This window comes from Rousettus aegyptiacus, unplaced genomic scaffold, assembly GCF_014176215.1.
Source record: "Rousettus aegyptiacus isolate mRouAeg1 unplaced genomic scaffold, mRouAeg1.p scaffold_m13_p_7, whole genome shotgun sequence".
Lineage (NCBI taxonomy): Eukaryota > Metazoa > Chordata > Mammalia > Chiroptera > Pteropodidae > Rousettus > Rousettus aegyptiacus.
Genome location: NW_023416310.1, coordinates 79,684,954 through 79,712,332, shown reverse-complemented (window position 1 = coordinate 79,712,332; position 27,379 = coordinate 79,684,954). Strand labels below are relative to the sequence as shown.

Sequence of the window (27,379 nt, the reverse complement as noted above, 5' to 3'; positions counted from 1 at the left end):
ATTATTTTTTTATGACAGCTGTGACAAATTGTCATAGATTATTAGCTTAAAACAATATAGATTATCTTACATTTCTGTAGAGCAGGAGTCTGATATGGATCTTACTGGGTAAGATTGAGATTTTGGCAGGGTGCTTTCCTTTCTGGAGGCCGTAGGGAAGAACTCATTTTCCCTGCTTTCTCCAGCTTCTAGAGACCACTCACTTTCCTCCGCTGACAGCCCCTTCCTCTATCTGCAAAGCCAACAATGTAAGATTAACTCTTTCTCCTGCTGACATCTTCTTGATTCCAACTTTTTGATTCCTTCTTTCACTTTTAAAGACATCTACGATTACATTGGAGCCTCCTGGATAATCCAGCTAATTTATGGTTATCTGATTGGCAAACTTAATTCTATCTGCAACCTTAATTTCCTTTTGCCATGTAAACTAACATATTGACATATTCTGATGATTAGAATATGTGTATCTTTGAGGGACCATTATTTTGCCTACCAGAAGTACTAATTATTATTAACAGATTCCTCAGTTCCTAAGTTTGTAGTCTTCCATGGAGATAACAATATCGACTTCATAGTGTATTTGTGATGATTAAATGAGCTAGTAGAAATAAAGCACCAAGAACAGTTGTTAGTAAACAATAGCAATTTCTTAGTATTTGGAATCTAATTGTGGGTGTGTGTGTGTGTGTGTGTGTGTGTGTGTGTGTGTGTTTTACCAGTAAGATAAGAATTAGTGTGTTAGCACATTTCACATCATTGCGAAAATTAGAGATGATATATGTAGTGTCCTTAACATATTGTTTGTATAAAACCGTCATTACTCAATGTCTCTAATGCTTATATTCCTAATCTATAAATCGAGGTCAATAATTGTATATACTTCAGAGGATTCTTGAAAAGATTCAACTTGAATATATACATTAAGCATTTAACATAGTACCTGATACAAGACTCAGTAGCAAGTTAGTCATTATTATGATTTCTAATAAAAATACAAAATGTTATTATGTCTATATATCCTTTGATTCATGACTCTGAAATAACTCCCTCAATTTTCTTGGAATAATCAATGCTATATGAGAAAACTGGGAAAGTGTTCATCATGGACAGATGGGTTCAATCTCTTCAAGCCAAAGCAGATTACTCCCTACCTGCGGAATCCCTCCCTTTTCCAGAGACCTATTGAGGTTTAGTGAAAAGCAAAGATAAATAGACATTCTTAGGCTGACCATCAGCCAAGAGTAGAGGACATATCCTTGCCAAATCCACGTGCAGTAGATGCACAGCCGGATTGTGCAAGCTGTAGGAGTTCTAACAATCTGAATAAGGTCCTGAGAAGCAGCTGGGTATTTTGGAGACTTCTAAGGCCATTCTTATTCATCAGCCTCCATCGTTGGTCTGAGGCTATCCCTTGAGATACTCTCTTTTGGGGCCTTTTCGTTAGCAGTGAGTGTAGCTTTGTCCATATTCCTATAAATTATCTATTAAAATATAACATAAGTCTAAGCCTTTTAGGATGAGAGAGGATCAGATCCTTCTCTTTTTCTTTACATTTGTGTTGGCTGACACTGTTTCAAGGGCCAGGAAATGTCACGTTTTTGTTGCTGTTGTTTGTTTGCTTGCTTGTTTGTTTCATTAACTACATATTACTTTCTTAGGCCTCTTTGTTTTTCTACCTTCTGTTCCTGTTGCAAAAAAAAAAATGATTTGAGTTGTCTTATTTATCTAGAAAATTTCTGTTGACCATTAAAAAACCTGTCTCAGATAGTCCTCTCTCCAAAATTTTTCCTCAAATTCTCAATCTATCCATTTGCTAAGTGACCTTCAGGTATCATAGTGATTCTTTCATTTCACTTATAACATTGCAATATAATTTGTTGCTTTACTATCTGGCTTTCCAACTACACCACGACCTACTAGAGGCAGAAAATGTGTCTTTTCTATCTCCATGTCTTGAATAGCAACAGTTCAGCAGATTTTTGACAAAGGAAGTGATGGATTTAGGAATATTTGAGTTACAAGAAGCAGACACTTATCAAACTAACAAACAAAAGTAAAAATTTATGAAAAGCATATGGGAGCATTTCATACAACCAAAAATTAAAAAGTGGATCTAAACCTCCGTGGATTTGTAATCAGTACCATGGATGATTCAATCTCTCACCATGGGAAGTTCTTTGATCTCTTTCCTTTGTTACTCTGAGCACATCTTCATTCTTTCTTTCTTCAGACCAGTTTCTCTACATCTCGAGTTAAAGAGAGAAGCAGATAGGTACCCCAATATGATTCCCCTGATTAAATATTTTTTTTTCCATTGAATCAAGTTGAAAGAACTAGGTTTCTTGAATCTTAACAAAAGTTTTGCAGGAGAGAAAATTGATTAGCTCTCTTAGGTCAAATGGCATTGATAAATTAATTAACGATAGTCAGGAATTTGAGGACTTGAGGTAGAATTACTTCTGAGGTGACTTTAGGTGGCTGGCAATATTAGTAGATAAGGAGAGGAGGGCGTGGTTGGGTGGGGCAACACCTGTCTACCTGATCTACATAGAATTAATTGAATTCTTTACATTTTACAGTAAATAATTTCACTTAAGAGAAAAGCCTAAGGTTATGCGAGTGGCACTGATCACCTTGGCGAAAGGCTCCCCAGACATGAAAGTCGTTGGGAAAAACGACATTTATCTCTTAGTTCTATCAAGCCGAGCCTACTTCTGCCTCCCAGGCAGAAGCTTCCAGGACTTTGTTGGTGTCTTTCACACGCAGAGCCTCTCTTAGGGGCTGCTGTGTATTTATTAAACACCACCAGTACTCATTATGGATGTGTTAAAAATTCAGATCCTTAGAGAACACGGTAGATCGAAGTATTGACTCCTGTTTCACTTTCCCCATCTGTCCAAACATCAATAACAACGGTGTGTGGGGGTCTGGAAGCACTGGGCTAATGTACCTCCCTTCGATCATAATTCCAGAGTTTGCCTTAATTAAGATTGATTTTTGCCCCTATGTTGTACATCTCTTAACTAACAGAAAAGTCGCAAGGGCACAGTTTAAGCATTAAGAATGTGAGGATTGCGGAGGGGAAAGTGGAATCAAGTCTTATGCTTATGGAGCCTAGAAACTGCATGCCTGGTATGCTTAAAATAAATCCTCAAGCAGATGTCTAAGGCATCGAGGAGTCACATAAGGGCACTGGAAAAATGAATTGCTCTTCTGACTCACTTTCCTTCATATGTGCTGCCTGGGTGCATTATTGTTTATGGGCAGAAGGAAAGGTACTTTAGATTAAGCAAGTGAAGGCCACAGTGGGCCAGAGTTGCCTGCTTTTTTCCTTAGACATTTTCAAAAACATCCCTATCATCAATGAAATTCTATTGAGGACTCACAGTACTGCAGGGCCTTCAAAATACTTGTGCTCAACAAAGGGGAAGTACAGCCTCTGCCCTCAAGCAAATTACAATCTAGAGTAGAAAGCAGACATGGCATTAAGGAAAAGGGAAAGTGAAATCCTACAATACATGAATAAAAACACTACACAAAGGGATTTTGATTAGTCGTGACACTGTACCTTCATCCAGTTGCTGAAAGAGAGGCTTCTTTGGGGAAATAACTTTAAGAAAGTTATTTTATTTTTTTATATTTTTAAAGATATATCCTAAAAAGCATGTCATCGGGTAGGGAGAAATAAAGAGGCTATTCTACAGATCACAATTATTTCATGCTAGAATTTTTAGCTTTCTTTTTATTACAGCATATCATGAGGATAAAAGGTCATGGAACTGTGTGTGTCAGGGGGGTGGGTGTGTGCACATGTGCGCGTGGGTGTGAGAGAGAGAAAGGAAACTGTGTATAGAATATTTGCTTTGTCGTTTCTAAGAAATATAGACTCCAATTGCTGTCCTCTTGCAGTAAGTGTTACCATGTCACCCAAACTAATAAAACAGATTTCAAATGAGTGTTTTTATAAATATTTAAATAAACACTGTGATAATTGCATTTTCTCTGCTTGGTTTTCTTCCAACTTTTGCTTCAAATCAGCTCTGGAAAACATATTGTATGTTTGTGTGACTTAAATTTTGGATAGGTGTGTGGAACATCTGGATAACTCTGATAGAGATCATTTGGGGGTCGAGATTAGAAAGTTCTCATGCTGGTTACAATAGAAAAAGATGTTATTTCAAAGATTCAATGTCACAGACTACAGTTGTTGATGAATCCAGGCAAATACTTAGTCAAGGTCTCCCCAAGGCCATCCAATCTCTTGTCTCTATACTCTTCAAATAGCTTCTTTGTTCTCTGCCATGCTGACCAGACTGTACAGTTCCCAAGGGGAGAAAGAAGAAAAGTGACTGAGAGAAGACAAAGATAATGGCGAATGAGATATGTATCAGAATAAGCATGTATTTTGTATGTGTGTTTACATTTATAAAAATTAATATGGACATATTCATTCACTGTGGCTTGTTTTAAAATATTCCAGCTGTAACAACAACAACTACAAAAGCATATGTGAACTCAGGCTACAAGAAGGCACTGAGATTTCCCTCATTAAGACTTAATCCACCCTACATTTCCATTTTTTCTTGCAGTGTCTCTATATACAGGGGCTGAGTATCTTCCTTTGTAAAGATAGAAGTCTATACATTGGCCCTATTATCCAGGCTTTGTTTCATTTGCCTGTTCCGATCTCCTACAATTTGCACGTGGGTATGGACTTTTTTACTACATCCTTCTGTTCTTGCTACTGTAAGTCCTTCTTCCCATTGCTTCCAGGACCAACCCCTCTAGCTGCACTTTGTCAAAATTGTTTGCCCCAAATCTTTAAGTCTTGGATCACTATGAACATACCATGAGACCATCTGATGGTATGTCACCTAGAAAGTCTACACTTAGGGACTTCCAATGATGCTTCTAGGAAGACAGAACCTACCTCAGCCTTTTGTGATTAAAATGGATCATCTCTGCTCTAAATCTTCTTCCTTCATGTCTAAATCCCCTCTAGGTGCTTTGCTATAACTACACATCAATAATGTGAGCTTTCTGAATTCATTCTCCTAGAAGTAGATAGGCCGAACATGTTAGTTTCCTATTGATCCTGTAACAAAGTGCAAACCTAGTGGCTTAAAACAACATAAGTTTACTTTTTACAGTTCTGGGATTCAAAAATCTAACTCATGTATTACTGGGCTAAAACCAGGGTGTTTGTAAGGCTTCACTCTTTTCTGGAGACTCTAGGGTAGGACGTCTGTTTCTGGCTCTTTTCAGCTTCTAGAATTGCCTGCATTCCTTGGCTCATCTCTCTCTTCTGTCTTCAAAGCCAGCAATAGACAATTTCTCACATCTCATCACTTGGATACTAACTTTTCTGCTTTGATCTTCCCTTATGATTATATTGAATATAACACATAATCCAGGATAATCTCCTAATTTTAAAAACAGTTAATTAGCAACCTTAATTCCATCTGCAACCTTAATTCCCCTCCCTTGGCATGTAATGTAACATAGTCACAGATTCTAGAGATGTGAGCTTCTTTGGGAGGCCATTTTTCTGCCTACCACAGTAACTAAATCAGAAATTTTGAATTGTATCCTTTTACTGACCACAATATTTAGTTCAGAAAAGCAGAAACTGTGCGAGTGTAGAATTATATGCCAAATGAACTTGCTTATTGATCTCGTAATTGTCCTACTCATATAACAACATGGTGCATGTTTCTAAACATCCCAAATACCCTTCAGTCTTTTTTCTACTAGTCTGTGTGATTTGTTTGGCTCTAATGTGTTGTGAGATTTCCTTGGCACTTTACTCCCACTCCACTCCATTAGTTACAGATACCACCATCCTCAATGTCCTCCACTGAGTATCCAGGACTTATTTACAGATTTCTTTTTGCCCAACAGGAACTACTAATAGATTTTTTTAAAATTTTTCTGTGATGTTATTTCGCTCATTTGCTGTTGTATGTTTGCCCTCCTTACTAACAAAGGACAAAATACAGGCCGTGCCTCTGTAGCTTCTCTCAGTCTCTAATGCAGTATTGTTCATTTCTGACTAATACTTTAATCAAACTTATGTCAGACACACAAAGATTTGCATACAAAAGAAGTCCTTCAGAGTACTTTTATAAATTAGTCGATTAATACATAATCCTTGGTCGGTTACCTTGTTCTCATTATTTTTTTTTAACCTGTGTAAGTGAAACCTTTAATAGAAACCATTCTTGATCAAAGTTTTGATTTTGCAACATGGCACCCACAAATTCCCAGGGTTTATCAAGGGCTTGCTACACTGTGCCAGACGCTGTGCTAAGGACCTTACATATAGTTTTGCATGGTCACGAGAAATGTCTAAATTAAATATTATTCCTACTCTGTAATTTCTGGTCAGGTAAATTGAGTCACAGAGAGGTTAGGTAACTTATGTATGTTCGCACAACTAGCAAGGGGCAGAACTGGCTTGATAGCAGCTCTCTCTCACAAACCCCAGAGTCTTTAGCATGAAGCTCTAGGTCCCAATCCTCTTGGGTATTCACTGTAGTTGCTCAACCAGCTTCCTCAGGAACCATGTCAAATCAAGCCTATTAGATCACAAACTGCCTTTCCAATTCAAGAAGTGTTTATTGAATGCATGCTACATTCTTTGCATCATTTACCTATGATTCTGCAAGGTTTATGCCAACTCTGCCTTAGAACATTACATACTTTCTTCAGAAGAGTGTTGTGTCTCAAATATAGAAATGTTTAATGTCAAGGACAATCTTAAAGTTGCTATTGATGCAAAAGCTTTCTGAATGCACTATATAGATGTTGATAAAAAGAAAATAAACTTGGTTTGAATAAAAGAAAATCAGCACTGGTTCTTTTGCCCGTTCTTCTCAGAAAGCAGTCGTACTTAACGCAGAGTGAAATGTCCTGGAAATGTTTGTATAGGGAGAAAGTGATGCAGTAGAAGCTACTTGGCTCCTTAGTAGTGAAAACCCAAGATGTTGACACTTATCTTGAAAGACTGTTAATTTTTTTCTGCCCCCCCCCCCATATGTGTGAACACATAGCACTTATGTTCTGGAGATGCCGTTTCTCAAGAGACAGCATTGTCTGGCTTTCAGGGGATCGTAGCATATTAACTGAGACCGCTGGCTTCTGGTCATGCCTCTGTAGAAAGACAGCAAAAGGTACGTGGTGCATGCAAACTAGTGAAGCTCTGAGCATAGGACTTCTGTTACCAGCTGGGAAGGCAGGCAGAGGTACCTGACTGTGGACCAGGACTTGCCTTTCTGTTTTGTCCTTAAGGGATCTTGCGGGGACCAGTCAGACTCCAAAGGCGGAGCAGCACTTGCCTGTGTGCACTTTTAGGAAAATTGCAAGAATTACTTTTCACTTGTGAGCTCCGTTAATTCCATCCTCTGACTCTCTTCTCTTCATACCTAACAGCATCCTCCAGAAGCTATAAAAATCTCTAGAGGTCCTTGAAGTAATGAGAAAGCTGATGTTTCCCCCCCCCCCCCTAATAATTATACTTTGATTTCTCCATAACAATCTTTAGTTTACTGCCAGTTGTCAACACGGCTTTTTGCAGCTTTAACCTCGGGTGCTGCATCCTGCCCTCTTGCCTGCAGCCTCTTCCTCAGCGGGCCATATCTTTGCCATTCCCCTCTATGTGAATTTTTCCACTAGGTGGAGCTGTAACAATTTAGCTCACAGATCGCAGTGTGAGACAGATTAAATTCACTGACCACTGCTCAGTACTCTGGGGAAGCATATTGCTATGGCCCAGAATTGCAAATCAAGTGCAGAGTCAGAAAACAGAACAACAAATTCCATAACAGGAACACAATTGGAGATTACAGATTCCATGGGACAAGTGCACGTCGATTTCACAAGTGAGCCCAGTGTTAGCCATCCTGCATTGCTTGTCTAATTCCTGGGTTCTGGACCCAACTCTGTCACTCAGTCTGTGGGCTTTGTCTCTCTGAAACTCCCTCATGTTCATATCTGTAAAACGAAGGGGTTACAGCAGATGACTTTGAGCAGGTCTCTTCCAACTGTAACTCTGGATTTTAGTACAAAATTGTAATCAAATTTGTAGCAATTTTATAGAAACAAGGGAAGGTGTGAATTTAAATGTCTGTTCTTCAAGTCTTGCTTCTGCTTTAAAATATACATCTACACCCAGTTGTAAAATAAACACTTGAGTGATTTTTCTCACATTTATTTAATTTTTTAAAAAATAGGACAAAGTGGATTTCCAAATTTAAGTAGGAGATGTTGATTTCGTAAGTTTAAAGGCTAAAAGATGACTTCTTGGGAGAATGCACTCCCCTACTCCTCTGAATAAGGCTTACCCAGCAAATTTAACTTGTTTAGTTCATTATTTATATAGGACTTTGCATTGACATCCTTCTTTTTCTGCTGTGGTGAGTTAAGAACAATAGACTGCAGATCTGACACAAAGAGGTTGCTTCTCACCGAGAAATGTGAATAAATATTCCTATTTGCAGGTCCTTTGGGATTTGGATTTCATGTGTGCGCCTCAGTTTTACATCCTTATATTTTTATATTCTTAGAGTATCCAGTTTTCTTTGGGGAAAGATTTCCTTAAAACCAAAATGGATATACTTTTGGCAGAAGATATTAGAAACCAGCACCTGCCTTCCTCTCTTGTCTAAAATCTGTTTCTCTCTCCAGACCATGAGAGTGAAAACTGATTATTTCAATCTGTTCTTTGTAAAACATTAATTGGATACATAGAAGCACAGAAAACCTAACAGGTACTTTTTTTTTTTTTTTAATGATGGAAAGGGCATCAGAGATCATTCAGTTAAACCCTTTTTATTATGCCAATGAGGAATTGAAGACCCAAAGGTTAAGTGGCTTACCCAGAGTTATTCAGTGAATGAGTAAAAATGTTGTTTCAGAAGGACACTCAGATTGAACAAAGGGGAGGGCTAAACCTATTGTTTATTTTTTCTACCTATATAACCTCAATATATTTCACCCAAGTGTTAACTTTTTGTTTGCAAGATGGGATCACACATGCTGTGGTTAGCATGTAGAAATAATACAGAGCACTTTGAGGGATGTGTCTGGTAGTATCATAAATTAACTATAACCCAAAAAGTGGAGTAGGGCAGAAAGTTCCCAAATATGTTCTGTGACAACTAGTCCAACAAAGTGACCCACCAAAAAAGAGCTCTGTGTCAAGTAAGTTCACATTCACAGAGAGTCTCTCCTTGAACAGTCTTGAACCAGGCTTCTCTGACCTTATTGCTGAGGAAGCCTTGATCTTGCCCTCCCTCCTATCTCCCAGCCTATCTTCAACCTGCCTAGCCCAGTTGTAGCAGGAATTCTGCTAAGTCAGTTTAGTGATCATTTCCAACCCTTAATATGTGATCTCACTGGCCTTAATTCAGGAAGAATTCCGTTAAGTCATTTTAGCTAGAATCCCCAATCCTCTTAGTACTTTTCCGTCCACTGATGCCCCTCCCTCTCTTCATTGGCTGTAAATTCCCAGCTGTCTTTCCTGTACTCAGATTTGAGTACAATCTCCCCCCACCCTTATTACAAAGTCCCCATTACAAAAGTCTTGAATAAAACTTTCCTTACCACTACAACAATTAGGATACGTTTCTGTTTAACAAAATATACCAAAATACTACATATTATTCTTCCTAGAGAATCCATTATACATGTAGTACATTTGTGACTCTGAGAAGTTCTACAGTAGAGAAAACTGTTGACCACTGTTGAAACCATTATTGCAAAATCACTTGGACTTTTTTTCCTTGAAGACTTATATTATATATTAACATCCATGTGATTTCATTCCCACATAATTTATTTTGTGATCAGAGCCAGCCTCTGTATCCCCGTCATTATCAACAGCCTCTTATTTTCCAAATCTGCATACCTCTGAGTGAATCAAAGGAGAATACAGACAGGGAGATGGGAGTGGATGGTCAGAATGTTCATCTCTACTAGTGAGGAAGTCCAGTGCCCCGAGCTGCTTACATGTTCATGCTTAAGCCTACTTCATAGCACAAAATAAACATGTAACTAGGGATCCATGTATGTAAATGGAGGAATTTTAACTTTTGTACTTTATGTTTTTAACATCTTAAGTTTTGCATTCTTCTCTAACATACCAGTATCTATTTTCACACAAAATTGTATTTTCTTGAAAAAATTTGGAGAAAATGTCCAATTCGTAGAAATATACCATGTTTATCCAGCGATCGTGTGTATTTTCCGGCATATAAACCTTCATATTTTTGAGGAACTACAAAGCACACTCTGGCGAGAGAACAGATTTAGTTAGAAACCTGTGCTGTGAATTCCCACTATGCTTCCTCTTAGTTGTATGATCTTGGTCTCAACACCTGCTTTATCGGAGGCCCCACAACTACAGCCAAATGAGGACAATCAGAGCTGCTTTGCCTACCACACAATGTCTTTATAACCCCAGAGGTGGTAGCATATGGGAAAATTGTGCCCAGTGCTTCACAAACATAAGGCTCTATGGTTATTGTGCCAGATAGATGACAAAACTGGGGTCTCCTTCTTTTCCAAATTCACTTTTGGGAAGAGACTTTACCTGTGATGTTTGGGCAGAATTATGAGTACTGGAGTATTGTGGTTAGAAAGAGTACTCCCTTGTTATATTGAATCAAATAAAACAGTGGGCAGAGGGCGATATATATCAGACCTGATCCACTAAATTAGAAGAGCTGCTATAAGTTGCATAAAAACACTGTATACCCATCTGGTAACATCGTCATTTCCTTTGTGAATGGGAAATTTGCATCATATTGAAAGCCAAAGTAGAACAGAGATGTCCTCTAGATATATTCTCAAAAATACCTTCAATATTGCATTAAAATATCATAGGATTAAGTGTTTTCTTTCCATTGAAGTTGGTAATGCTTTTGCCGGCGTTCTTTCTAGCTCTCTGAAGAATGATAAAAGTCCCTACTGATTCTGAGGAAAAGAAAACCTGTTATGTAGCATCCTATATAGGCACGGATGGAAATGGGCGGGTATCAGATTTTCTTAATATATTCTCATGGATATGTCAAAGGATGACAGCATGTGAAGGGAAAATGCTAACATGGAAGCATGGGAATCAGGATATTGAGATATTTGAATTCAATCAGCTTATTTTTTATTAAGTACTTTCTATCTGGCCAGTTACTAGATACACAATAAGCAATACAGCAAATGGAGGTCCCGACCTTATGGAGTTTCCTTCAGACAGAAGAAGAGGACAAACTGTGATTAGCTGTGGTGAACTTAATCCAAGAATGAGAGGATAGGATTCTTTGAGGTGGGTCACGATGTGGAAGAAGAATGCTTAAGATCTATCCCAAAGTATGACAGCACAGCTGCTCTTAGCAAAAGACCCAAATTCTGTCTGGGTATAAATTTCCCTACACTTTAAAGTAATCCCAGAGCATGCTGGAAAGTGATACTGGAAAAAACCCTGAAGGAAAAAATGGAGTCAAGACTCAGATTTGCTCCTGATGAGGTTCTGATAAGGACGAATCCCCAGAATTTAGTACTTTCATCAAAGATTGAACTAGATATTTTCTAAGCCTCCATTCATATCTTATATTCCAAGATCTGATGATTCTAGTGACTATTATAGTTATTCCTGACGTTTCACTCAAATTAAATGTTTACCTCTTTCTCCACTAGAAATCATGAAAAATGACTGACTATTAAAATTTATTGATTGGCACTTAGGATTGAAATAGCGGGAGATTTGTCTTAGGGGAATAATAAAGTTTTTATTATGATTATTTGTTAATATAATATCCCTTCATCCTAAACAGGATACCCATCTGCTATTTCCACACAGGTTTCATATCGTGCATTGAGGTTAACACTGTGTAATAGATTACATGTTTCAATTAATTGAGCAGCGTCGAACAATTGCTGATAGAGCCAGGAGGTCTGCTTTGACATTGTCTTTCTCTGCACAGGAATGGCATTTGAATTTTTCTTCTCTTCATTCACACAAATGACTCTGCTTGCTCGGGGTGGGGGCTGGGGGGGGGCGGGACAAACAAACAAACAAGCAGGAAAAAAAAACCCACAATGTTTTCTTAGGCTCAAATAATGAATGGCTTATGTACTGCTTATTGTAACTATTATATTGGTATTCTACACTAAATTGATCATGCACCCTTAAGTAAAGGTAAGGCGGGGAGGTGTAAAGTTTGATCTATTACTGCAGAGAAGTAAATGATATCTGTTGAAGAAAGCCAGGTAATCCTGGGTGGAGGGGAGATTTGGGACTACCTGAAAATGCATAATATTATTGATAACTAAGAAAGACAAGCTCCTTGGTGTTGCACATGGGTTTACAATGTATGATGATTAATAAACACACCACCAGCAAAGTAATCTTTAACCCGTAGATCTCCAAGTAACTTAAATACATTGATTTATTAAGTGTGGCCTCTGCAACAGTAGTCTTCAAATTTAAATCGTTTAACCTCTCAGTTCAATATTATTATTGTTATCTGCTGCTGTATCTACGTGACATTAAAAAAAGAAGCCAAGGAAGCCAATTCATTAAAAAATAATAATAATAGTAAGTCAAAGTTGTTAATTGCATCGTGTTGGATTAGTTAATTGGTACCGTGTCCATCAAACAATGAATTTACTAGCTGAATTATTATTTGTTTCTCAGGTAATTGGTTTGGCTTGATGCAGAATCTGCATGTAAGGGTCTCATCTTTTTTATTTTTTTATTTTTTATTTTGTAAATTTTAGAACTAGGACAGATTTTTTTCCTTTTTAATATCTATGTTTTACAATAATTAATAAAAATGGCCTTTTATACATCTTAGCTTGATAATGATTAGTGCTGAAAGGGTTGAGTTTTATAATGCATTAGTTAAAATTCTAGACCTAATTTAAGATCTCAGAAGTCTAACTGATGAAAGAGATAATACTTCTTAAACCTGCCTACTTTTTAAAAATTTCACTGAGTTTTACATTTGAATAAAGCAAGTAAAACTTTCAATCTCTCATCACTGAGTTTTCAGAAGGTGCTACGATTTCCCAAAAGATCTGAAAAACTTCTTTTATCATGTTGTAGTGGAAATTGTAGCATAAAAATTAAGAAAATATCATACTTAGTTTTTCAGTCACCAATATTCTTTCTAAGATTATATATATATATATATATATATATACACACACACATACATATATATATAATTTTAAAGGGTGTGTGAAATATAATAGAATGAAAAATATGTGGAAACTCAACTTCGACTAGATAGAAGGATACTCTCTAGGAAGAATTTATTTTTAATTAAGAAAAAACAAAAATAACACATTTTGAGCTTCTAATGAGGCTCTAGGAGCCCCGGGATGAAATTTTTTGCATTAATTTAATATGAATATAACTAATATTTAGTGAGGGTCTTTGATATTTCCATTACCAACCATGCTCATAACTGAAGCTATGAGCATATACCCATGCACCATGAGTTGACAGCATTCAAAGGTTGATCTTACTAAAACTTGCTTAATAGAACTAAAAAGGATCTCAAGGGAGCGTGCAATTGAACATCTCCCTTTTTAGATCAGGAAACTGAAGTTCATAGAAGTTATGATTTGGGGTTCCGGTTGTACTCAGAGAGTCAGCTGTTGGTTATTTAAAACCCTCCTACATCCATCAATGACCTGAAGTGCTTTACTATAGTAGAAGTATAACCAAAAGTACAGATAAATAATCATGAATAATAGTGATGCTGATAATAGTCATGTTGGCGATGAGGATAATAATAATAATTTATATTTATGGATACCTTTCTGTATGCAATATAGTGGTTAAAAAATCTAAATCCTAGTCTATGGCCAGCTACCCTGAACAAGTCCGATCCCGTCTGATCTTGGAAGCTAAACAGGGTTAGGCCTGGTTAGTACTTGAATGGGAGACCACCTAGGAAGACCAGGTACTGTAGGCATAAAAAATAAAGGATGGTAAGCTGACAAGGTCTTTGTAATCTGTGAGGTCAACCAAGGGTTGCCTTGCTTAAAAATAATATAATAATAATAATAATAATAATAATAATAATAATAATAATAATAATAATTCCTAAAGCCTTAGTTCAAATCACAGGGTTTATCATGACATAAGTAAGCTATTTTACCTGTAAAGAGGGGTCTAGAAAAAGTACATGCATAATTTGAAGACCAAGAAGGTTAAATAATGTAAAAAATTTACAGAGTGTCTTTTACGTAGAACACTCAAGTATTAACAATTATCAATGCCTGAACAAAGTGATTATTTTTATTCTCATTTTACAGTTAAGGAAACTAAGTCTTAAAGACTATAGACTCTCTAAAGGAAATAGCTAACAATTGATAAGATGATTATTGTCCCAAACAGTAGAAGATATGAATTATAGCGATTCTTATAACTGTGTTCTTGACATCTTTAATTATCAATGCTTTGGTGAAAGGACATTTCTTGGGAAACATAGAGAGGGGTGGTTAAAAATGCACAGATTAATCCAAGGTTCCAATTCTAAATACTGAAATTCATTTTATGTATACACTAACTCTTTCTGTGTAGGTCTTTGTAATATTTTCTTTAAATTATTCTGGAATCTGTTTCTAAGCAAGGGTCTGAAACAAAACTCAGGTATACTAGCATTGGATATTGAAAGAATTATCCTCCCCCTGAAAGAGCACTATCTTAAATTATGTCATTATAGGTATTCAAGCAAAGTACATGATCTCTTCAGATAGGGGATGCAGGAGAGCTGCATCTGCTACAAAGGGAAGTTCAATGAAATCTCGAGAGTCAAGGTACTTATATTCATCTACATCTGCATGAGTACTTCCATTTCAAACCTCAAGGCCCCATCCTCTTCCAAACAGTGGCCTAGATTTCATATGAGACCGGTGGCTTTATACATTCAATTGGTTCCCCAACCTGCAAAATCAAAAGCTGACTCTGTGTTTTTAGATCGATCAGGCCTACAGCTGGAAAAGGGGAGACTTTTTTAGGGATATCATAGTTCTATGGTTTTCTGATCATATCAAGCTGAAAATTAGAAGTGCTGATCTTCACATTTTCTTCCTTAATGCTCTTTGGTACAATCAGAATCAGCCATGCTATCTTACAATGCTTGAGTGCCCCACAGCCTACCTAATATTGCATTGTGGAAGCTACTTGATTTGCTTTATTTAAGGCATCAAAGGTAATAATTTAAATAGTTATTTGATACTGAATGCTTCAAAGCATCACTATCCTATTTACGCTCTATAATATCATAGGTACTTCCTTCAACCCTAACCACTAAAGATTAATTATCTTACATCACCATCTTTGAAGGTCTTTTTTCTGAAATTACTTTTGGTAACAAATATTATATTTGAGATTGATCAGAATAAAATCAAAAACCCCTCTAAGTATTCCTCGAGGAATGAATGGGATATAATCCAGAAAATTAGGTGCTTATAGAACCATTGGCAAAACTGGAGAGGCTAAGGTCAGGGAAACCGCTAATATCTCACATTTGCTACTAAATTTCACTTTCATTTTTTATTCAGAGGTTCAAGAAATTGCAAAAGCCAAAGGAATAATCACTATAGCTTGCAGTCCAGAATTGGGTGATTTGCTAAGATGTCCCTGCAAATTTTCATAACATTTTCATATCCACCTGCTCATTGTTGCTGGAGTAGCAGTAATATCACCTCTGTCTGCCTTGTACCTTTCAATCTAATTTGTATGACTTTTATTGGTAGAAGATAAGCTAGACACCTGCTGGCAAAATATTTCCATATGGGTTATATGTGAGGGTTAGTTACAAATTGCATGTAGTTTTTAACTCTTAATACACTGCTTCCAACTAGTAAAACACACTAATTACTAACTGCTAATTAGTTGCTACAGTTCTAACTTCCCTCAGGCTAAGAATCATTCTTGTCTGATTTATCATTCAAATGTGATGCAATAGAATTTAATTTCTGAAGACAGAGAGAGTCCTTTAAAACTGATTTGCTAAAGATACAAACGTGGAATAACTGCTACTTTATACATATAATAACATTTAATTCCTCACAACATTACTATGAGGGAGATGCTTCAAGTACCTCTGTTTGAAAAGTTGATAAATTGTGGACCATTTGATGTGAGTAGCTGGCATGAGCTCACAGAGTACAACTGTAGACTGAACTCTCAACTGCTTCATGTTACTTCTCTGAGTACAGATAGGATTACATATCCAGATTCCTATCATTAATACTGTTTCCATCTGCAATCTAGAATAACTAACTCTCTCTTCCCTCTATTCACCTCCCTCCTGCCCTCCCCCACCCCCGCCCCACATCTCTATCTCTATTTCTCTCTCTCTCTCTCTCTCTAAGTCTCTCCTAAAGAATCTTTCCCTAGCCTCATCCTTAGCTTTGTAAAGATTTCCCACCTCTCCACTGGGAATCCAATTATGTTTTTTCCCTTTCAGCCATTTTTCAATTTTTATTAGATCCCTTGGCCATACCTCTCCTGGCCAAACGTTTCTATTTCCATTGTCCTCAAAAACAACACTCTACTATACAAAATGGCAGAAATTGACACAAATAATTAAGAACTCTTTATCACTTAGGAGAAGATGTTCTTTTATGGAACTTATTTGTACATTACAAAGAAATAGCTGAGAGTTGCAAGCTAGTCAAAGCTATTCATAAGACAGGATATGAACTTAAAAGTAACAAAATATGATTTTTAAGCTGTACTTTATAACTCAATCTTGCCCATTAATTTAGACTGACTTTTTCCTAATTAATATAAATTAATCAAGTCATACTTAACTCTCCCCATAGGTATGTACACACGTGTAGCACACACCACACACACACACACAGAAACAGATTTTATGCAGATATAATTGCAGTAGTTCTCCATGTTTTAATCGGGAAATATTGGTCCATTCATCCATTTAAAATATGGCAACTTTATGACATCATCTTCTTTATGCACTGTTGATTGCATTCAGTGAATTAACTGGAGAAATTCACCAGCAGTAAAGAAAGTGGTGCCCAATTACTCGGAAGCTATGTTTTTTTTTTTTTTCTTCTCTAGCTACCCCTTGAAAGTTTTCCTAGAGGAGATAGCTCAAATCAATCGGCTCCAAAGGGTTAACGTACGCACCATCAAGCCACTCCTTTACCTGGCAAATTATATCACTCTTCAGCATATGTCACTTGCACAACTTTTCAACTCTTCCTTTCCTAAGGTAATAGGCCCAGAAGCTGGATGCTGCTGCACTTCGGCACCTGTCATTTTGACATTTCATGCTTTCTTTAGAAAAGAGAAGTTGATAGAATGTGAGAAAAGTGGAACTTTGACAGGTTGTCAGAATATCTTGCAGCACAAGCCAACCTGCCAGCCAGCCTGTTTTCTGGTATATTTCAAAGTCTCCTAGCAAATGAACTGCAGTTACTGAATGAAAAACTTCTTAAGTAGGAAGATTCCTTACTTTTTATAATATTGAAATTAAATAATTTTTACTGGAAATTGACTTAAATTTTAGGTGGCTTACTTACAGTTGCGTATCAAATATAACTTGGATAAATTTAACATGATAAAAGTATCTTAACTGTTTCTTTTATTTAAATTTAATACTCTCTGATAGAGGATGGGCATCTATATGTCTAAAACGGTTCAGAAAAGGACCTTGAATTTGCAGCCACCAAGCAGTATCTTGTTCAAAACTGAAAGATTCTGGCATGCAGTCACCAGCCAGGAAGCAGGGAAAAATGGGTCAGGAACTATGACTTTAAGACTACTACGAAAAGATGGAATAAGAATGTAGGTTATCTTTGATAAGCTACAAAAAATGGTTGTGCAAATAGATGCCGTGCATAAAATATGTTGATGGGGACACGCTTTCCTACCAATCCCACTTCAATGGTGACTATTTCCAGCTGGACAGACTACCCCAGAAAGAAAAACAAATAGTACAACATGGTAGAGTCAAATTATTGGTGAGTAAATTAGTTTGTTTATTTTATATGAACTTGATACCAAAAGTAGTAAAAAGGAAAGAAAATGTTATATAACTCTCCTAGGATTCCTGGTGTCATTTTTTTTTTTCCAGAGATAGGTCTGACTCTCCTAACATCACCTTTCTCAGATTCCCCACCCCATCACAAGGTGGTCACTAAAAATCTATGTGTCGTTCGTTCTAATACGATTTACATCTTTCTATATATTCCTTTGAAAACAGTTTTAAAAAGAAAAGTATGTGGTTTTTGTTTAATTGAGCTTTTATGGCAACTCAGTAATAAATGCCAACAGTTAATGTTCACATAAATTCCGCAATAAACTTTAATCTGTGGCTATTTTTTTTTTTTAAATAACACACATTGTTAAAATCATTGCATTAAAAAAATCACTGCATTATTTTTAAAATAGTCTCCACCTGTGTTTCCCTGTGCTATAATCCCCTTTTTCTATCTGACACAAGTTTTAAGGGCTATAATAGCCTACCCCTTATACACTGGCTTCTAAGGGAATTTTCCTGAAACGCAAGTGCTGTTGTCTAAATGACCCTGTTTTTTACTGTGTGACTTCCCTATTACATTGTTTATAAAAGGGGATGATCAGTGGCAAAAGCTAGCCCCAGTCCCCCTAGGTACAAAAAAGAAGAAAAAAAAAATAGCTTCAGCACATTTCCTCTAGAGCATTTACCAAGTGGAGGTAGAGCCTTGATCAGTCAGAACGCCTTGCATTTGAGTTGGGGCTGACCAGGCAAACCAGTTCATACCTGGCAAAAGTGATAAAGGTACCCTTTATCACTTTGTTCTGTCAAGTAAGTGACTTGGAGAGCACCAGAAGAGGGTGGCTGGTTGCCGATGGATGGAGCCAACCAGGTGATTAGAAGGTTGGGATTTTCAGCCCCACCCCCTGACCTTCATAGTGGGGATCGGCGCTGGAAGTTGAATCAGTCTCCATTGATCAATGATTTAATAAATTATGCCTATGTAATGAAGCCTCCATAAAAAAAAAAAAAAAAAAAAAAGGACAGGGTTCCCAGATCTTCTGGGTTGGTGAACACGTGGAGGTGCTGGAAGAATGAGCAGCTTTGAGGGGGCACGGAAGCCCAATACCTTGTCTCCATACTTTGCTCCCTGCATCTCTTCCAGCTGGCTCTTCCTGAGTTAGTTCCTCCTGTAATAAACTGATAACCTAGTAAGTAAAAATATTTCTCACAGTTCTGTGAGTCACTCTAGCAAATGACTAAAACCTGAGGAGCAAGTCGTGGGAATCTTTGGTTTATAGCCAGGTGGTCAGGAGCATAGGTAACAACCTGGGCTTGCAACTGGTGTCTGAATCTGGAAGGGGAGTTTTGGGGGGACAGTCTTGTAGGACTGAATCCTGGCGTTGTCCCTGGGTAGGTTGTGTCAGAATTTAATTGATTTCTTGGATGCCAGCAGGGTGTCTGCAAATTACTTGTTTCTCACCCATGTTAGAAATTTTGTTCCCAAAACACCCCAAAAGAATGCTTAATATGCTGGTGTGCATTCACATGTTCCTTATAAAATTTCACTTAAATTGTAGTAAAAATATATCACATGTTTTCTAAATTCTCTATAACTTTTTAAGAAAGGATAATCTTTCTTAGTGATATATCTTTTGTTTATGTTCCATTTTATACAAAGTATGTTTGTTTCTATTTTTCTATTTTCCTGAGGAGGGAGCAGGGATGAGAGGTGATTATATGCTGTTTTAGAACATCTTACCCAAAAGAGGCTCTATTTTTTTGTAATAAACAAAATTCTTATTTAAGTGATCCTTTGTTATATAGAGACCTACCAAGTAAAATTTTGTCTCACATAACCTTGGTCTTCAAATCAATTGTGACCTCCTCAAACCTTCCAGATGCTTTTACTCTATATTGCAATTATTGCCTCGGTCTCCCTACTCAACCTTGAACTTCTTGAGCCCTAGTTCTATCTCTATATACTTCATTATTATCATTATTATTATTATTATTATTATTATTATTATTATTAAATCCCTTGATGCAATGTTTGGCACCATCATGGTAGGCACTCAATAAAATCTAATAGAATGAACACATTGTGTGTTAGTCTGAAAGATTGATTCTGTTCTTGTGGGGCTCTTCATTGCTCACTCAAGGGGATGGTGAGATATTTCTGGATATTGGCCCCTCTTCTTTCAAATCATTTTGCATAGACCCCTGATTTTACTTCTTCATTAATATCAGTTCATCTCTTCTTCTCCCTTCATCATGTCTGTCAGTTTTACCCAGATTCCACAGAGCAGGAAGAACTTGTTCTATCAGGATTAATATTTCTCCAAGTCTTTTTACCTCATACTTGAACTTCCTCTTTTGGAACTTAAAAGTGAAAAAAAAAAAAAAAGACTCCTCACTTCTTTGGTTTCACCGTCTGGTAGTGAAATCCACTTGACTAGTTTCTTAGAGAGATGAACATCTCACTAGGTAACAAGGAGGGGATTGCAAGGGAGGTAGGGAGCTGAGGAATAATAGTATGTATGTATAAAACTGTTATATCAGTATCGAATAAATAGATTTTTAAAATATTTAACAATAAGAATATATAGCATACTGTTAAAAGCTTTATCTATACAGTATCTTAAAACAACATTCATTAGTTATTATTGACAACTAAGTGACCAAGGCCTCAGTGTTGACTCACAGACTGAGATGTACCAAATGCAATGGAGAGTCTGGTGATCTGCAAATATAAAAATAAAAGGTACAGCAGTCTAGTGACTGTGTCTGGGCTTTCTGTCCTTCATTCTCTCTTGGTATCCTTTTCGACATCTTTCAGTACCTTCCACGGGGCTATCTTTAGGGCAGGGAGCCCTCAGTGGTGGAACTTCCCCTGACTACAGACCTCCTGTAGGAAAGATCAAGCTACCTTTCACCTACAAAATGTGTTTGTTCCAGTGTGAGAGGGCTGGAGCTTCTGTGATGGGAACATCATTAAAAAAAAAAGCACAGGGAAACTAGAATCATCTTTGGAGGGCTTCATAGTAAGTCAGAATGGTCCTTTTTTGGTTAATAAAGCTTATTTCCCAAGGATCAGGCAAACCGCATGCATTTAGCTCAGTAAAATGTTGGTAAGTGAAATCGTTCACCCTACCGCATTATGGAAGGAGGAAATTTAGGCCAAGGACACACGGGTGGCCCCTACTCCTCTATAGTGCTCGGTAGCCTTTAATGTTCACACAGAATTTGCTTTTCAAGGCATTATCTGAAAGACACACACATTCTAAATGTGCAACACTCAATTTATCTACCTTGGAAGGATGAATGGTCGAATGAGCCCTGCTGAGATCTGAGCCTCAGCGTCCAGTGATTCAAAACGTTTGAACCAGCTGCTGAGCCCACTGAGCCAACTCTCCACCCTCCAACAGGACAGTCTCTTTGCAAAGGAGTTTAACTTCACCAGTCATCTCTCCTTTCATCCGTGTAATTTTCCAGAAACTTAACAGTAGTCAATAGAAACAAATAAACATGTTGTCTCCTCTGAATTTTCTATGGATCAGAGAGCTATTAAAATCTGTGTACTATTTGTGGAAACATGACAGAGACCATGGAAGGAAGCCGAAGGATAACTGAAGGCCATTATTCAATTTATAGATTAGGGGCATAGGCTTGAGATGCTTATCTCTCCATGCTAAAATGCAAGACTTGTTTATTCTACAGCAAAAATGTACACAAATCTATCCACTTTTCTCCGTTTCAAGTGCCACCGGCATAGTGCAAGCCACAGGTGTTTCTGATGAATTAAACTTCCTCAACAGATTGCATCCTTCCTCTTTTTAAAACATCATGATGTTTTATATTCATTTAGAATAAGATCCAAATTATTTTGCATGACGTCCCAAGCCCTGTGTGTGCTGGCTCTAGGCTATTTTTTTGACCTGATCTCTTGTTCCCTCCACCCATTATACCTGAGGCGCCAACTCTTTCTTTTATTTCTTAGACCTACCAAATTCATCCCCACTGCAGGGCCCAGGCACTAGCTGTTCCTTCTGCCTGGAAAACTCCCATCCCAATATTAAATGATGGGCTCTTTCTTCTCATTAATTTCCAGCAGAATTTTCACCTTTTCAAAAGACCCTTTCCTAGCTATCCTACCTAATGCCGTCTCTTCCCCTTCTCCTGTTACTTTTATCACACAATCTTGTTTGTTTTATACTATCTGGATTTATTACTTTTTTTTTACTTGTTTAACACCCATGTCACCCACTAAAAGGAAATATTCATATATATAAGAACTCTACCTCTTGTCCACTGCTATATTCAGAGGACAGGACATTTCTTGGACCTGTAAGGTTCAGGATTTATTGAAAAGAAGAAAAAAAAAAGATGGAAGCAAGGAAGGAAAGATTCAGTCATTCTTTACTGTTTAAATTCTGCTACATAAAAACTATAATGTATTAAGTAATTTTTCACGATAAACTGTTTAGTGAACAAAAAAGTGTTACCAAGCAATTTGTATGGTAACAGTGCATTAGGTGTTTAGTTGTGTGCATGCATACACACATTTATGTTTTGTAAAAAGGGTAGGAAATATATATCAACATTTGACCTCCATTTGGAGTAATTATTTTCTGTTCCTGCATTGCCTTAATTTTCAAGACAATAAACATATTACTTTTGTTGTAAGGAGATATTTTAAATCCATATGCCTTCTGCTTTACTCAAGACTCAGTTCTATGCACAGAAGCTCAACTCAGATTGGCTTAAGCAAATCAAAATGTTTACTAGTTTGTGCAATTGTTTTGCCAAAAAGAGGTCCTTGAAATCTCTGAAGGTCCTCCATGGATTCCCTGAGTGACGTTTTATAGGGTCCAGAAACAACACTCCTCTCTCTTTAGATCCAGCTTTGAAATCGGCATACAATTCAGAGAGACGGTGATCAACATATCGCCCTTACTATCGATAAGATTGGCAGACTCATACCCGGAAAGATGTGGCCGATAAGTGAGGTCATTTGGGCTCAATAATTCTCCCTAAATTAGATATACACCCCTGAACCCTTCATAGTTCTCAGTGGACAACCTAATCCCGGATCCCCAGCATACTGGATCCAGCTCTGTTGAGATTTCTTAGAGATGAGAAAGCAAAGCAGAATGTGTGTTCTATGTATCAGACATATCTAAAAAGAAAACAGAGACTGTGCCAAAAATTGCGGACCCATTTCTGCTCCCAAGCTCCCAATCAGAAAAGTCGTTTCAAATTTGAAGTGTATATATGTATGGCAGATGTGAAATCAGAAATTTGACTTTAATGGCAGTGTGCCCAAATATAAATAGAGGCTTGTTCTGAAAGTATTTTGAAGAGATTTTGCCTTTTTAATACCCTAGGTTTTAATTCTCATACTAGATTCTCCTATCATTGCTCTATTTCTGATTAGTTTTTCCTTATACAATTTCGATGTGGCTTTTCCATCACATGATAGTCCTTAAGAGCATCTACTGAATTTTGAATTGGAAACTAAAATTGAATATCTTTGAAACGTTCAAAGCCAATTCCATTGGCACTCTTGTAGCTCCACATAATAAATTGAACACGGGAGCAATAGCCCTATTAAGCCAATGAAATCATTGATTTCTTCTATGTGTAATGGTCACATTTAAAGCTGAGATTTTCAATAGATATAACACTAAGTAATTCAGTGCCTTATCATATTAACAAGGAGCCTCTTAACCTTATGACCCTTAGTGGAAAATGTTTACTGAGAAATGGCTATGAGTATAAATATTTTCAAAACATGGTGGCAAAGTATTCTATACTAACAGTCAAAATCACATCACTCGCTTGATCACACTGTCTGCCTTTCTTGCACAGCAGGTGTAAGAAACATTAATGCAGAAACAATAAGGTAGTCAAATGCTTTCTTTGTTGTTCTATTTATCTGTCTAATTCTAAGAAAGAAATCTGATTAGAACATTTTGCTATTACCAGTGGTTTCCAAACACTGGTTCACAGTCCTGCTGTATCAAAGACATTTGAGATTTTCAAAATACAGATACTTAAATCCAAGGTCAATTGTATGGAATCAGAAAGTAGGGCCAGTCAAATTTCAGCAAGTTATCCAGATGATTTAGATGGGCAGAGACATTTGGAAAATATTAACATAAAATTGGACTCTAGGTAAGAGATCGTTCTGGGTTACCTTATTTTTTTTCTTTCTATATATGTTTTCACTTTGATATGCATCACCTCCCGTCTTAGTCATAGAATACCTATGAAAGAAAGGCTTTTTAAGATAATTCGGTCTAATCTCCTTATTACTGAAGGGGGAGAGATTTTCAGAGAAATAATTCAGATATCACATACCCAATTTACTGCATGCTGCCTCTGCCTCCCTCTTTTTTTGATCCTTTCTTTGTAAATATTCCCTCAAACCCAACCTGATTAAAATATAAATGACTGACAAAATATAACTTTATTTATACCAGTAGTATTTGTTATTTTGCAAAATCAATGATTTGAAGTGAAAGGAAAAATCATAGATCTGTGGGGTTTTAAATGTGGAGGAAAAGGAAGGAAAGAAAAGGAGGAAAGTATGTTGAGTAATAAACTCTTAAACTTAGACTTCATAGAGCTTGCAGTGTTCTCTTCCTCAGAACAGCATTATTTGAAGGATTTCAAGACTGACCAAAATAGTTTCAGATGGAATCTTCAAAACAATACATTATGCTAATAGATATCTTTCAAATCTTTTGTTCATCCTTATATTCTTTTACAAAAATGACATCACGATATCCCTACTGTTTTGTTACCTTGTTTTATTCCATTCAAAAATAAATCAAGATTCTTTTCATTCTTCTATTATGTGGTTTTAAATAGCAGTATTATATTCTATTATATAAAAGATGACATAATATGTTTATTTGATTTTCTGTTTATTTTTTTCAATAATTTATTTTTCAATAATTCGCTTATAGAGTATTGTAAGAGATATTCTTCTAGAAAAACCTATCATATATTTCTATGAATTTTCCTAGTGAGAGTCACTAGAGATATGACGTAGAAAGATTTCAATAATGATAAATTCAAAAATTCTAAATTTTTATTAGAGAACAATGAATTTCAGGTAATTTGGTTATTTTAGCAGGGAAGATAAATTGTAGAAATATATATTATATGTAGACATTTGCATTTAAAATGAAAATGAAAGTGCCAAATGTTTACCAATAGCTGATATTTAAGAACTAAAAATTAATGGCAGCAAATTATACATTAAACATCACAGATTTTTATCCGTGCATCATCTATTTATCTAATTTTCTAATTATCTATTTCTAAAACCAATACTTTTGAAATTAATTCTACAGATTAGTGGCAATCTGCAAAAAATAAACTCATTTTAGAAAAGGAACCTATATAAATTGTCACCAGGTAGACAGTCCCTTTCTCCCTGGAAGAAAAAAAAAATACAAATGGGGGTCTGAAGAGCCAAAGAAAATGTCTCTTTTTAAATGAGTCATTTAAAAATATTTTTAATGGAATATTTTGTTTATATTTGAGGACGAGAAAATAAACACAAAACAAAACTGAAGCAATAATAAGGATAACGTTCAAGAGGAAAAATAAAATATTTGAGTGAAATACCTTGCGAGAAGGGATAAAAGAATTATTCATCATCTGAAAGAACAATAATTAAGAAAGTAGACTGACTGACCGGGGTAGAAGCTGTGATTCCCTATAAGCAATCCAAGTAGTTTAGTGCAAATGTTTTCTCCAAAGACGGTTCCTACTGAAAATGAAGAAGAAGAAAAAATGGTAATTGGTTAAGCACTTGGGGAAATTTGCAATTCCCCTGAAGAGTCTGATAATACAGCAGAGACATTCTGCCACAATCAAAGCCTCAGTGTTGTATCATTAGACTTTCTAAAATCTGGACTTTGAAATGAGACACTGAGATGTAAGGAGTATGGTGAAGGCGAAAGAATATCTGATAGGGAATGAAGGAATTTGGTTTCATTCTTAACTCTGCTGCTCTATGAGCTAAGGGACCTTAGAAAAGTTAATTAATTTTTCAATGTGCAGAATTCTCCTTTGAATGAAAATGGTGAACAAGCATTTAATTTATAATTTAGGAATGCAGCTTAGTGGTCAGCATACAGTTTGGTACACAATTGGTACTCAGTGTATCTTTTTCCTGAATCAAAATGATTTCGATAAATGTTTTTATTTCATAATATATAAGGAAATCTCTCTTTCTATCTTGTATTCTTGAATTCCTACCATTTTCCTTTTAATGCTGTATATGCTTAATAATTTATTAGTTTTGCTGGGTGAAATGCACAGCTGACCATGTAAAGATGAAAAGTACCTTTAGAGTGATCCTGTAGGGTCTAGAAAGCTCACATAGGGATTTGTATTCACGCCGAAACCCAGACACGTACAAGATTGGGGTTGGTATAGAATCCTAAGGAAAGCTGGGAATGACAGAATCTATACAGAGTTTGTTTGAATGCTAATATATCATGAAACCACTGTTTCCTGGCTATTGGGATTTGCTCCATAAGAAGACCACAGCTCAACGAAAAACAGAGTTCTCTACAGAACTCCTTATCCTAGTTCTAACCAAGACACTCTAGGAGGAAGAGGGCAGAGTATGTATTAGGACAGAAAACCGAGGAGATTTCAGGAATGGAAGGAATTCTTTGTTCCAGAATTACATAATTGTCATTTTCATACTAACGGAGCCTTGGTGGCAAGATTGTGCCAGCTCTATAATCGTGACTCCTATCTACACAGCTCCTTGTTGAGTTAATTTGCTTCTTATGAGGGTCCCCTTTTACTGCTCTGATACTGTCTTCTGTGGGCTGCCTCCCTACCACATCTCAGTTTGTCAATCTACCTCTCTGATGTGGACATGTTCAAAACAGGAAATGCACTCAGACACAGGAAGCAAGATCCACAAGGAAACGGTGCCTTCCTTGCTTTCCCCCTGCCAGGAAGCTGTGGGAAAACCTCCCAAGGAAGAACTGATGAAGACAGAAAGCACACAGGCCCTTCTGCCCTGAATCTAGGAGGCTGAATCCAGCAACAGTTCTTCCCCGAGCACATACCTCTAGCTCTGCCTCCTCCCCACAGGTCTTCACTGTAGAGGGAAACTAATTTAACAAGATATCCCCATTTCCTCTGAACAGTGGTGAAAATATTCCTACAGGACTTTATTAAGACAGACCCCAAAGTACTCATCAGGCCAGTGAAAGAAGAGAAAAAACAAAAACAAAAACAAAAACCTGCTGTGGCCTTTCTGCCCACAACCCCACTGCAATTAAAGAAGACGCCAATATCAAAACAGACAGGTAACTTTATAAGCACACCAGGCATCT

The 27,379-nt window shown here is 36.8% G+C and overlaps 1 protein-coding gene and 1 pseudogene across 1 annotated transcript in view; both read left to right on the top strand.

Annotated features, from left to right (window-relative positions):
- The window catches only part of TENM2 (teneurin transmembrane protein 2), a 2,693,686-nt gene that overhangs the window by 596,201 nt on the left and 2,070,106 nt on the right, over positions 1-27,379 (top strand). The gene's annotated exons all lie outside the window — the stretch shown is intronic.
- LOC118606075 lies at positions 13,862-13,979 on the top strand (annotated as a pseudogene).